The sequence below is a fragment of the Vicugna pacos genome, chromosome 1 (genome assembly GCF_048564905.1).
Source record: "Vicugna pacos chromosome 1, VicPac4, whole genome shotgun sequence".
In the NCBI taxonomy this organism is placed as follows: domain Eukaryota; kingdom Metazoa; phylum Chordata; class Mammalia; order Artiodactyla; family Camelidae; genus Vicugna; species Vicugna pacos.
The window spans coordinates 34,655,440-34,665,347 of NC_132987.1; the positions used below are offsets into that span (position 1 = coordinate 34,655,440).

General features: G+C 45.3%; 1 long non-coding RNA gene across 1 annotated transcript; it reads left to right on the forward strand.

Annotated features, from left to right (window-relative positions):
- Positions 1 to 1,398: 1,398 nt before the first annotated feature.
- On the forward strand, positions 1,399 to 9,643 carry LOC140696162 (uncharacterized). Its single transcript, XR_012072267.1, has 3 exons — positions 1,399 to 1,475; positions 8,264 to 8,381; positions 9,471 to 9,643. It is a non-coding gene; the product is annotated as an uncharacterized lncRNA (long non-coding RNA).
- The last annotated feature ends 265 nt before the right edge of the window (positions 9,644 to 9,908 follow it).

Consider the following 9,908-nt stretch of genomic DNA (forward strand, 5'->3'; position numbering starts at 1 on the left):
ATCCCGCTCAGTGCATGATGTTGATAGTGGAGGAAACAAGGGCATATGTGGAAACAGGGGTATATGGGAAATCTCTGTATTTTCTACTCAGTTTTGCTGTGAATCTAAAACTGCTTTTTAAAAAGTCTATGAAGACCTAAAAAATAAAGTCTAAAAAAACAAGGAGGTTAATCTAGATCCATAGGTAGGCAGCAAGGGAGGAGGTCAGTTTTTTGTTTTTTTCTTTTAGCCTCTCATCCCTAGTTGGCATTAAAAATAGAAAGGCCCTGGCGCTTCACATATATTTGAATCCCTAATGCATTTCCCTCGGAGGAGGTCGCAGTTTTAAGGAGGGCCTCCATCCCACACCAGGATACTTGATGCCCATGCAGTGAGGGGCCAGTATGGCCCGTCATCAACCGCAGAGTCTGTTTCTGGGCTGTGTGTCTTCTGCCCGGTCTTGGACTGGGTACTAGGAGTACAGTAGGTGCCTTCCCAGATCTACAGTCCACTGAAGGAAACAACGTGACAAACAAAAAGGAGAATAAGCAAGAGCAACCGATAGCACCCAGGATGATGTCGGGCGCTGAAATGCAAGGCAGTGAGGTGAGGTGCGGCCTGGGGAGTGAGACGCGTGTGAGAAGTAAATGGCTGAAGTGGGGGATGAACGGTGTAAGGCACGGGAGATTAGACAAAGTGTGCAGAATTGGGTAGGAGGAGTGGCTGTTGGGTGGGGATTCAATGAAGGTATCCTAGGGAAGGTGGATTCTGGGAAGACATTTAGGAGGCGTCCTGAACATGGCTTCAAAGAAGTGGCTCGGCTGCCGGTGCATTTGATTTCGCTCTTTAAATTCTCCGAAGATGGAGAGCGCTCCCCGCGGTGATGACGGATCGTGGCCATGCTTCCTCCGCCTCCGCAGGGAGCCCCGCCTGCTTCCGCCAGAGGGCCTGGTGCTCCCTCCCAGCCGAGTGCGTTACTCCCCGAGCCGGGCTGCCTGTGGAACCACCCATCCCACGCCAGGCAGGGGTTCCAGAGGCCAGCCGGGTGCTGGGGTGCGGCAGGGCTGGCTTGTGGCTGCGAGGCCGGCACGTTCAGACAGACAGAAGTCAGACACATCCGCCAGGCATACCATGGAAACCAAGGGTCAGCGTGAGGGGGGCCAGGAGGAGGGAGGCAAATCGGGAGGCAGAACCAGTGAGGCAGAGCCTCTGTGAGATGGGAGACCCAGAAGCTGAAACCTTGCTGTAAAACCTCGCTCTCAGTTGGGAAGAGGACAGCTAAGGTGCAGCCCTTAAACTGTGCCTGTCTTATCCGGTTCCTGTCTGTGAAATGGGGGTGACGATAGTTCTTGCCTCATAGGGTTACTATTAGCATGAGATGAATTCATACACGTATGATCACTGCCTGGAGCAAAGGGAGTCAAAACCTGGACAGAAGCAGCAACAGCTCCTAGGAAGCAAATAGCCACAGGAACCCACACACCGCTTCCTGACAAGTAGGTGTCTCGACAGCATGCTAGAAACTCTTTTTGAAACGCGTTCTTCTGAGCTGATGGCCCTCTGCTTTAGGGGATGATACATCCCGGCCAGGCCCCCAGGATCCTGCCTCCCTCTCCGTGTGGAAAGCCCTGGGGGGGGGGGGCGCAGGACTGGGCCCCCCCGCTGTTCTCTCGTGTGCGCCGTGGGGACCGTCCCGGGGCCACAAGCCTGTTCCCAGCACGCAGCTGGCCAAGAAATGCCGATTTCTCCTTTCAGAGTGGGATGTGACCTGAGAAAATCCAGTCGACATTACCTTGGGCACAGCCAACACTGAAGCCTGCACTAACTCCCTCGGTTTACTGAAGGAGCTGGTTCCCAAGGTTACCTTTAGAATTCACACTCCAAATGCTGTAGCAAAGAAAGAATTTTACTGATTAGTGAGGAAATGAAATGGCTTTGCTCAGTTGTCACAGACACAGAAGCAGGGGCCTTGGCTTGTCAGTAGGCCGGAGAAAGTGTTTAAAAATGTCCACAGTGTCTCCTGAGAACTTTCACTGTCTCTCCACTGAAGCAGCTCTTCTTGTCACCATCTGTGTTTTGTGTCACCAGGGATGAAAGATTCAGACGTCTGGGGATCCTCTTCCCTTTCTTGAGGGAGACCCCCTCCCCACAACTATTTTTGTGCCAGCGTCTGTGTTCTACTCCTCCGCTCAGCAGGCTTCTAGACTTGGAAGCATCTTGCAATGTTGGTCGTTCATTCAGAAATATCTGCTAAGGATCTATCCTGGGCCAGGCACAGGACTAGGCACGGGGGTAAAAGGATGGATAAGACAAATTGTCTAGTCCCTGTCCACCTGGTGGGGCGACAACCATGAAACAAGCAATGTGGTCAATTCTATACTGTAAGAGTGTTATACTATTATAGGACTCTGTGGCGTGTACGTGAGGGTCCATACCAGTTATGACCCACCCCCTGATGAATGTCCTAGAGTCCATCCCTGTCAGGGAGAGTTATGTTTTAATAAAAGCACTCAAAAGCAGAAGGCTTTCAAGACAAAAAGAAATTGATTTATGGGGCAAAAACTCCTGGCCAGTAAGAGAGAACTGGGGGCAGGAATTTTCTGCACTTTTCAATCATCTGAATCTACCTTCCTTAGAAGGTAGTCCCAGGACCCAGGGTTGTAACTCAGATGCCCCACTCTCATGTCAAGTGTTTTAGCAAAAGAATCACCTAAGAGTACCAGTCTTCCTATGGAGAGGGGAAGGATTGTCTGCTGTCAAAAAAAGTTAAAATTTTTACCATATCTTTACACTAAGGACACGATTTCCTCCGAGATTCGAACTCCTTTTCAGGGAGAGGGGATGTCAGGGTCTGTGCTAATGCATCCCCCTTTATCAGGCAAAGGATGCCAGTGGGTCCCTGGCCATGGAGAGGGCTTGTTGTGGGTCTGCCAGCAGCATCAGCTAAAGTCAGGCTTTGTCTCAGATGGAAAGATCTCCCTCCTTTGTGGAAAGCTATTATGGGAGATAAAAGAATGTAGTTATTGCCTTTTTACAACCCATTTCTGGCTAAGAAAGGCTTCACTGGATGTTCTCAACCACAAGGAAAAGGGGAAGCCCTCGACTATTTCAGGCATCTCAGAAACAGCCCCCCTTTGAACTCTGCCCTGACCACTGCCACTAACTGTGGCCAGAATTAGGGGCAGACTGTCCTGAGCGCCCAGTGTTGCTAAGAGTTGACAGTCATTTAAAAATGAACAGAACTAGAGAAAAGGCTACTGGAGTTGATCTGCAGGTCAACAGAATACCCATAGGACAAACACAGCGAGAAAGAGTCCAAAACAGAAGCCCAGGACAAATAAAGGGACCGAGATCCTCATGCTGCCTTCAAATTCCCCCCACAGAGCAGACATCTAATAGCCACCTCCACCCAAGGCCTGAGGAGTGACTGGAGTACTCGGCACTATAGAAGCAGGAGGGAGCCCAGGAGGAGAGCAGTTCTGTGGGCTGGGGGTGGGGGGAGGGTGTGTCAAAGACTTACAGAAAACAAAGAACTTGTGTCGGGTTCTCAGAGCCCAGATAAAGGTAAAGTAAGGCAGTCCCAGGACCAGTAATTGTAACTCAAACGACATTTTCAGGTATCTGAGTCAGGGATTTGAATTGTACGCATCAGGGATATAGCACATTAACTTACTGAAGCCTGAGCTGGCTCGCCCAGTCATTTTTATTCAACTATGAATTGACTTTTAACTGGGAAGGATTTGTTTTTACAAGATGGCTGAATCAATTCAGATGGAAATAAACCAACATATTTTTCTAGAATGGCTGATCCAAATGAAAACAAAAGCATTTATGCATTCATTTGTTCATTCAACAAACACTGAGTGTCTGCTAGTGCCAGCCAGGGTTCTAGGCACTAGAGACACAATGGAGAATAACACACACCAGGTTCCTGCCTTTGGCGCTAACAGTACAGTCAGGGAAAGCCAGACGGTAGAACAGATTGAATAAACAAGAAAATACCAGAAGTATTAAGGCGAAAATAAAACCAAGCTATATGCTGGAACTCATTCAGATGGGGCGGTCAGGGAAGGATTCTCAGGAGAAGTGATATTTAATAAGAAAAGGAAATGACAAGAAGACCTGGAAAGGCAGTCATCGGGGTCATTTCAGGCAAAAGGAACAAGTGTGAGGGACTGTAGGTAGAAGCAAATTTAATGTGTTCAGGAAACTGTAAGAAAGCGAGGGCTGGAAAGTGGCGGGCATGGGGAGGATGGTACAAAGTCAGTTAGAAAAACCAGGTGGGGCCATGTTCTGGAGGCCTCATCGGCCAGGGGGAGGAGCTTGGGCCTTATTCTAAGTGTGATGAGAAGCCATTGGTGGCTTCAGCTGCTGTGTGGAAATGGGCAGTACAGAGTGAGAGGGGAGGCAGGGAGACCACTTCAGGGGCCACTGCAGTAGCCTGGTGGGGATGGCCATGGCTTGGACTAGGCATGCGTGCCAGCTGACCCAAATGTTGACTTTTTATATTGCCACCCTCAGAAAGCATCAGCAAGCTGTTCTTACGAGTGGTTGAAAAACAAAAACCAATTCTCGCAAGTAAGGTTCACTCAAACCTATACATAGGGATGCTCTTTTTCCAACAGGCCATGCTAGAGTTTAGAGTCTCAGACAAAAAGACAGACCAAACACCTTCTTTGAGGCATCCTTGAATCTTTAATAGCCTAGGAATTTGGTGAGAAGATGGGTTTGAGCTAACTGAACTGGATCTTGGACAGCTGATGATGTTGAAAGGGAGTTTGGCTGCTGCACTGAAGAGCAGGGGACACTCTGGGTCACCATCTTCCTAAAGTCGAAATGGTCTGTCCACCTGGTGGAGGGTGATTTCATGGAGACTCAGTTTGATCTCCAAAAGCACCCTAGAGAGTAAGGCTGGAGAACAGGAGATGGAATTCGAACATGAATCTCCTCTGGTACCTTCTGAATTCTTTCAGCAAATTACTCACCAGTCTCAAACTGGCTCTTCTTGGCTGGGTGGAAGAAGGAGGGGTTAGATTTCATCAGTCACTGTGTGCACAGAGTGTAATATAATGCTCTACAAGGCACACAGCAACTTTAGAAAGCACATTATTGTCAGTTGCCAGATGCCAATTGTATTTATATAACTTGATTTTCTTGGTTAGTGGTCTCCATTTTGGAATTAGTTCAAACCAATACATCAAACTCCATTTCGTGCTATGAAAGAGCTACAGACCAGGCCAGCAAGCCCTATGTGGGGCTCTTTGTGAAAGAATAAGAGCGTCAAGGTTGGGTTCTTAATGCCCATTTTATATGCATGACTGGAGTTGAGTCCCTTATGCATAATTCATGTGGTCATTCACAGGCTTTTACACGACTCCTCCTTTAAGAGTTAACTAACAAAGGGCAGTATCAGCCATGGCAACCAGGATATTATGTAAATCTATCTCTGCACCAACAGAAAAGGGGGTGGGTTGATTAATTTAAAAGGTACAAGAGTAAAGGGGGGTACACATCCCTCTTGATGTTACTCATCATTTATTAATGTATTTGACTGAAAAGACTGTGGGAGGGTAAATATGTGTTTGTACATCACCTCTGGGTGTGAGGGCACTGCTTAACCCTGTGAGCAACCATTTGAATCAATGGAAAGTGACTATTTCATTCCTTTCCTATCCTTCCAAGGAACAGCATTATGAGAAGGTGAACAAGGTCTTGGATTTGGTATCAGGTGACACAAAATTTATGTTCCTCTAGCCCATTATACTAATCAAATTACTTAACTCCTTTGAGTCTCAGTTTCTTGTATATACAATACAAATAAATTTATTTCCCTTGGTACAGTGGGGAGGGGACTACACAAGGGTATGACTAGGAGGAGGCAGGAATTATTGGGGGTCATCTGGAAGATGAGCGATCAGATGCCAGAAGAGACCAAGGTGATTTTCCCAGAGTCACCAGGATATACAGAGCCAAGTCAAAGCAAGATCTAGCAAAGTCTTCCCACGACAAAGCTCCTGACATAACTGGGGTTGCTGGAGCGAACACAAGTGGCACCCTCTAACTTGCCAAATGAGGCTGAAATTTTCATTTCCAAAAGCTGATCCAAAAGCAGTGATAGGATCTGACCAATGAGTATTTAAAATATTTTCCATTTACCTGAAGAACAGATGTTTCCACCAGGTACAGCTATAAAGCAGGACTGAGTCAAGAAGCAAGTGTGCTGCTGGCTCGCTCGCTCCTTGTCTCTCTCTCAGGCTTTCAGTGCTGACTGAGACAAGCTCAGGACTCCAGGAGAATCTTCTAGACAGAGTGAGTGAAGCCATCAAAGGTCTTTCTGGATTCCATAAATAGTCCTGGGGTAACTTCAAATTAATGGGGGACTCCTGGATGAACAGAATTCCTGTAGACAAGAGAGCAGCCACATTTCCCTGTGAGCCGCTGGCTTTTGACCTTACTTCCTACACCTGAGAGCTGAGGACACTTCTCCCGTATCCCCACTACTTATGCTTCAGTATTTGCTATTTGTAAATTATGGTGTAATTGCATTCTGACCCCACATTACAGAGGATTTTTGGATGTTCTGATCCAGCGATGGAGTAGACAGTACCTTGTTTCTGTTCCAAAAGAACCTCCGAGGTTTTTTTGTTTATTTTGGGGGGGAGGGGTAATTGGGTTTATTTACTTACTTATTTTTAGTGGAGGTACTGGGGATTGAACCCAGGACCTTGTGAATGCTAAGCATGCACTCTATTACTGCACTATACACTCCCTTTCTGTTATTTTTTCATTATAAAATAATATAGGCTTATTGCATAAATTTCAGAAAACAAAGAAATATCTGAATGAAGAATTAAAAATTCACTGTCAATACTTGATGTGTTCTCTTGGGGGGTTTCTGTGTCCACATGTGAATATATCTGTAATTACAGCACTAAAAAGCATGGTCTACTTTCCCATAGGATAATTCATAATTGAGGTTGCCTTCCGACCTGGATTTCAGCATTTCCTACAGCAGAGGGGCCACAAATGATGTGCCAGAACACATAGCTACAACTACAAACTTCTATAACTGCTTTAAATTATAAAATGAATACTTAGTCTTTTGAAACGGGAAATGTTCATAATTCCTGCCATAGACAGTATCCCAAATCACAATGAACACAGAAGAAGCTTCCAAGTCACTGAGTACCACTGCTAATTTTTTCAAGATGTAAGCATCCTTGAAACCCAACAGTTCCCTTCCCAACCTTCCAAGGAGAGGAGTCTCCAGGATCAGAAGAACCATGGATTTTCAGAGCTTTGCTATATTCCCAGCAAAGGCGGTGCCCAAAGCCCTAGTCTCTAGGTAGGACCAAGTGATCAGACTGATACTAGTGGGGTCTTTGCCTTCCTCTCTGGAAACTAAAGGCCGGTTAATAATACCTTATATCCTGAACCCATAGTTCAAAGAGCAAGCCTCTCTGGGATATCTCACATAATTCTTTTTTCGGGGGGGTGGGTAGCAGTGCGGTTGTAATTAGGTTTATTTATTTATTAAATGGAGGTTCTGGGGATTGAACCCAGGACCTCATGCATGCTAAACATGCGCTCAACCACTGAGTTATACCCTTCCCCTCATATATTCTTAATTCTATATTCCCTGGAATATCTTTCTCCATCTCTTGCCACTATGATATTTTTTCCCCTTAGGAAAATTTCTGACCATTCCCTCTGAAATCCTCACTCCATGTAAAGAAATTTCCAACCTCTCTTTCTGGTAATATCATAGGTTATTCGGAACAACTTTCTGCCAGAAACAACTGAAAAAGAGCTGAATTCATCTGCATTCTCTCAACACTTCCATTTCCATTTTCAAAGGATATGGAAACAGCTCACTTCACTTCAAATGTCAGTGTTTATTAACACCAGGGCCGGGAAGATGCACATCTGAACCGTCAGAGAGTGAATAATTGAGACAGACATAAAGCTTTTTATGTTGATGTTCTTACTTATCATTTATTGACAATCCAATCCTGTTTAACGCTTTCCAGTCTCATTTCAGGGATTGTCAAGAGCATGCTGGGATATTTTTCACAAGCTGCTTTGTACTGATTCCTTGGCAAGCAAATGCAGTACCTCTGGAGGGTGCCTGGTCAGACTCTGGGCTTCTCCGTTTGGGGCCTAGAGGCCCACGCTTTCTTTACACTTGGCTCAGACGGCTCCCAGGCTCTGTGTCTGAGTCGGGTTCGATCAGTGCCACCCCTTTACTGAGCCCCTCCTGCTCACTCATTTTTCTTACTTGCAGTTTGCATGAGTGATTGGCAGGACTCGGGACTGGGACAGAACTCTGTAACAAGCGGGCAACACAGACAACACTCCTTGGCCTATGGGGGCGTGCAATCAAAACCAGACATGATGGTATGGTAAGTGTAAGATCTTACAACAAACAGAAAACTGAAATCTTGAGCAAATATGAAAGCGGTATTTACATGGTGCATCCAGGCCAGAGTCAAGTACATCTGAGCACAAAGAGAGATGCAGAGCTGGGAGGAGTACCAGGTGTACGCACCTGTATTTAGAGAACTCTTGGCCCACGTTAATAAACCCACACTGAAGGTCTAATACAGAAGTCTACTCAAGACTGGTCGAGGCATCATTCTCATACCTGATCTCAGATGTCCTCACCGTTAATCAGAGCACACACAGCACAGCAGTTAAGCATACAGGTTCTAGAACCGAGCATGTCTGGGTCCAGATCTTACCTCCATGAGCCACACTTGTCCAAGCCAAAAGGAGACAATAACAATACCTCCCTTCCTAAGATAATCACGAAAATCAATGAAAAGATGCACATAAAGTACTGCATAAACCCCCCAGCACATCCGGGGAGCTTAATAATTATAACCAATTATTGTACATTAGGTTACAGGTGAATTTCTTTTTGGCTACTTGAGATAAACAGTTAAGAGTCAGTTTCCTTGGATCTCCAGCAATACCAGCAAACATACTGAGAAGCTTAATTCCATTGCTTGTGATTATAATATGTTAAAGTTTATAATTTTTTTAAAAAGTTCACCTATCACCACCTTTATTTTTATTTATTTATTTACTTTTTTGTTCTGTGAAGTTAAGGACAAATTTTTTCCTTCTTTGGTAATTCTATATATTTGAAAGCCCTTGTAGAAATGTACGTGGTCTTACCCATTTCTTCAGTTTAGCACTTCTGAAGTAGCTAGCACATGACAGTGTGTTTCTTTAGAGCAGTGATTTGTCATGTGTTGAAATTATTCCTTAGAAAGTGTAAACTTCTATACAAACATTAGGGGTCATTTTAAGTGAAGTCATTTTTTCTTTCAATAATTCTGTGTATGCAGAGATTTAAGACCAGAGGCAGTGAAATTCATAGTCCGAAATGGCTATCAGTCTTCAGCTGGCTCAAAGGACATGGCCCATGATGAGTGCTTAATCATAATGTATCTTATCATTAACACTGGCTTTTTCTTTGCTTTTAGACTTCTATAGAAAATCTTCCAACTTGTGGGGCTCATAGTACCAAGTACTTGAATGTGGAAGCCATGGATGTTCACAGCATCATCACCGAGGTCCTTGCACACCAAAGAGATCTCAGTAGTTTCCAGGATTGGTTAATTCAGTGCTAGATCACCAAGGAGCCAGATTCCATTTTTCTATTCTGCTGTCTATTCCCAGTGTGTCACCTTTGTCCTCAGGCTGTTTGCCATTCTGATAATTTCCCATCCAGACTAAAAGTGTCCGGAGGGAGAAGAGGTGTCTGGCTTACACATCTTTCTTTAACTTCCCTCTATGAAAGAAAAAGATTTAGAGTTCTTCTCCACATCATCCACATGCTCTTCCTCGTCCCCCATCCTTCCAGTGGAGTCGTGTCACGACTCTGATTAGAGGGATAGTTAGTGCTGACATTCTGATGACTA